Source organism: Priapulus caudatus, unplaced genomic scaffold, assembly GCF_000485595.1.
Source record: "Priapulus caudatus unplaced genomic scaffold, Priapulus_caudatus-5.0.1 Scaffold1292, whole genome shotgun sequence".
NCBI lineage: Eukaryota > Metazoa > Priapulida > Priapulimorpha > Priapulimorphida > Priapulidae > Priapulus > Priapulus caudatus.
This window is the reverse complement of record NW_014578353.1, coordinates 50,850-54,698: the sequence shown is the minus strand read 5'-3', so window position 1 is coordinate 54,698 and position 3,849 is coordinate 50,850. Positions and strand designations below refer to the sequence as shown.

At 47.6% G+C, this 3,849-nt stretch overlaps 1 protein-coding gene across 1 annotated transcript in view; it reads right to left on the bottom strand.

The window, feature by feature from the left end:
- Positions 1-2,298, bottom strand: part of LOC106816128 — an 11,824-nt gene extending 9,526 nt beyond the window's left edge. Inside the window, exon 1 of the mRNA XM_014820685.1 lies at positions 2,034-2,298. The gene's annotated coding sequence lies outside the window, so the exon portion shown is untranslated. The remainder of the gene's footprint in view (positions 1-2,033) is intronic.
- Between the last annotated feature and the right edge of the window lie 1,551 nt (positions 2,299-3,849).

Below are 3,849 nucleotides of genomic sequence, written 5' to 3'. Positions count from 1 at the left end.
CGTGTGCGTGTGCGTGTGCGTGTGCGTGTGCGTGTGCGTGTGCGTGCGCGTGCGCGTGTGCATGTGCGTGTGCGCGCGTGCGTGCGTGTATTTGTTAGTCGGTAGAGGATGAGAGTGCGTGGGAGAGGGCGATGTTAGCTATAGGTCGATGCCGCGTGTATCACACCTGGGCGACTCACAGTGCGTGCCTTTAGCTCCGTTATTACCTCGCTAATTTGTTTGCGTTCTTATTGATGAGCCGCCAGTGCTGGCAGACAGGTACGCGCGTGACAGTCCCTGTGCACAGGTATGTACAGGTATGTACAGGTGAGAGAGCGAGAGGAAGCTACCTCATGCATCCTCCTTGCCATCAGCAGACCGGAAGCAGCGGAGAGGCGGGGGAGGGGACGCGCATGCGCAGTGAGCACTTCGCAGGACGCCAGCGGCAACGCTGCGCGTGGAAACGTACCGAATTACAACGCAATGACAACAACTTGTGTACACAGAGAAGTCAAGTACAAAGCACCGACTGGCCATCCAACCCCATGCAGTCACCAAGCACGCACGCACACACACACACATGCACGCACGCACGCACGCTAGATCGAATAATGCATTGTGTATGAATTGCCACATTGCAATGTAAATTATTACAGCGTTAGCTAACTACAAATAAATAAATAAACAAGTAACGAAAAAACTTAAAAACAATACAAATAAATAAATAAACAAGTAACGAAAAAACATAAATAAGTAAATAAATAAATAAATAAACAACTTAATGTAAGTAACATAAATGGGTATTTGTCTGTAGGTGGTAGGTAATGTATATATTACAGAGATACCAGGTAATATATTTGTGTATAGGTAGTAGGTATAATGTATTTATATATAGGTGGCCGGTAATGTATTTATAAATAAATGGCGGGTAATATAATTGTATATAAATGGCAGGTAATGTGTTTGTATATAGGGAACAGGTGAGCTGTCATCGAGGGGGTGTTAACTTCAAACAACCCAGCGCAGAACAAACACACACACACAACAGCAAATAAAAATGGCGGCGATGGTAAAACACAGCCTTACATCCGTTAGGAATATGAGAGCGGGTTGTGCATGTAGCAGTCAGTGGTGTGCACCTTCATATTTATGGTCATTTTCGCAGTGAATGGCACATATGTAACGGGTCTGTACATGGCCAGAGTGGCAGTTGTCTGTAGCCATTCACCGCCATACACCGTATATACGCATTACAACTTCTATAAACATATTATATTATATGACTCATATATATAGTCTCACACACACGCGCGCGCGCGCGCGCACGCACACCACACACACACACACACACACACACACACACACACACACACACACACACACACGCGCGTTATATAGGTGACCATGTAGAGATATAGGAGCATTGTGTAGGCGGCTGGAATAAGTAAATGTTATAAATATAAGTTAATAAAAGTTAATTAAAGTTCTGAAATGGGTATTATGTGTATCGTAACCATTGACCAATATATATATATATATATATATATATATATATATATATATATATATATATATATATATATATATATATATATATATATCAAGAGTACATAATAGAGAACATAAAAAACGCTGTTAAAACGGTGTCATACTCTTCTCTATTATGTACTCTTTATACTATTCTAACGCATGCAATTTTCTATACCAGCGCTGATATCCACATATCTACAGCCCCCACATCACGCATAATCTCTATACTCAGGCACCTATATACGCAAGCATACCAGAGTACACCAGCTTGATACTATGTCAACACAGGCACACATATACCATTATCACCGCGCACATACACTCTACGTACACAGGCACATACATCGCTAGCTCTTGAACTATAACCCTTCGCTCTGCCACAGGCCTGTGACAGAGCGAAGTGCTATATACATATGATACTATATACTATAGTTCTAGAGCTAATGCATCGCTAGCTGGCTATGTCGTCACACATCTATATACTGACGTACCGCTGCACACTGCACAGGTGTATGAGAGCTTACCCTTGTTACGTACGCGCGGTCAGCAACAGCGGCGACGGCGGCGACAGCGGCGACGGCAGTGATGACGATTTCACGGGCGAGTCGGCGACAGTATAACGTTAACGGCAGACGCAGAGAGCGATGTGACGTGCCTGCCGCACAGCCGCGCTATGTATATCTGTCTGTCTCGGCTACAGCTGACTGACTACACACGGCTCTGCAGGTTGGGCGGACGGATGGGTAGGCAGGCAGACGGACAGACGGGGCAGCAGGCAGGCAGGCAAGCGAGCAGACAGACAGACAGACAGGTAGACAGGCTAGCAGGTAGGCAGGCAGGCGGACAGACGAACGGACAGACAGGCATGCAGGCAGGCAGACAAAAATGCAGGAAGGCAGACAGGGAGGGAAGAAGGCTAGTGTGTGTGTGTGTGTGTTTGGTGTGTGTGTGTGCACGCGGGGCGGGCTGGGGGTGGTTGGTGGGTGTATATACCGGTCGGTCGATCCGTATGATTTATGACGGAAAGAACGGTGTCAAAAACAGCAATTGTGCATACTGCCCTCGGCATGTTTGTAGACGGGGTGGTGGCGGGGTGGCCACTGCGCCCCTGTATGTACGTGCGTTCAGCTTTACTTGTGCGTGCGTGCGTGTGCGCGTGCCTGTGTGGGTGTGCGCGCGTGCCTTCGTGCCGATGTGGGTGTGCGTGCGTGTTCGTACGTGGAAGTATGCGCATGTATGCTGTGCGTGTCAGCGCGCGTATATAATGTGCACCTGTGCACGTGTGTGCATGCGTGCGTGCGTGCGCGTGTCGCACGCAATACACGCATTATGGCGACAATCGCTAATAAAATGGTCTGTTTACTACTACTCATTTATACTCCAGTCACGTACGTATACGTAGGTGTATGCTAACCATATACCTGGTTATAGCCACAGCTTTGTCTTCTACGGAGCTCTCTCCCTCTCTCCCCCTCTTTCTCTCTCTCCCTCTGTGTGTGTGTGGGTGTGTGTGTGTGATTGGTCAGGGGGTATCTCAGCATCGATTTCTGTAATAAATTGTTATCAGTAGACCTGTGTTTATTACCCTGTAGGGTGCAAACCTCCTACTTCATCCCCGCCCGCCCTTCCCCTTATCTCCCTTGTCGCACGCTCAGCCTCCTTCTTCTTCCACCGCCCCTCGGCTGTCTTCCCTGCTACCTTCACCCAGACTCCCACCCCTCGCTCCTGCAGCAAGCTATAGTACGTACTTTTATTTAGGCAGTACTGCACGTCTGAAACGGTGCTCGCGCATGCGCAATATCTCCCGAGAAGAAAAATATTTTGCCAAAATTATGAATTTAAAATGAAGATGGGTTATCCCAGCATAGATTTCAATAATCATATTCCATCAGTAGGGTGTTACTAGAACACGGGCGTCGAAAGAGGGTGCCGTTACGTGGCAGTACTAGTCACTTTGTACGCTTCAAAGTCCAAATCTTCCACAGAAAGATTCCACAATCATACTTCCGTGCTAGACATGGCCTTATTTCCCTAACCCTAACCCTAACCCTGACCCTAACCGTAATCCTAACACAAGTGCAGCCACATCACGTGACCCTCCTTCGACGCCCGTGTTCTAGCAACTCCCCCATCGGTAGACCTCACGTATGAAATAGGAAGCAGACCTTGCATGTAAAGGTAGGGGCACACGAGCGATTTTTATCGCCCGATCGCCGCGAATTTTAAAATCGCTCGAAAAATTCGCCCGTGTGCCCGTTCACGTCGACGCCGATTTTAATCGCCCGTACGAATCGCCCGTATCCAAAATGTTATGCTAGGGGTACACGAGCGTATTTTATC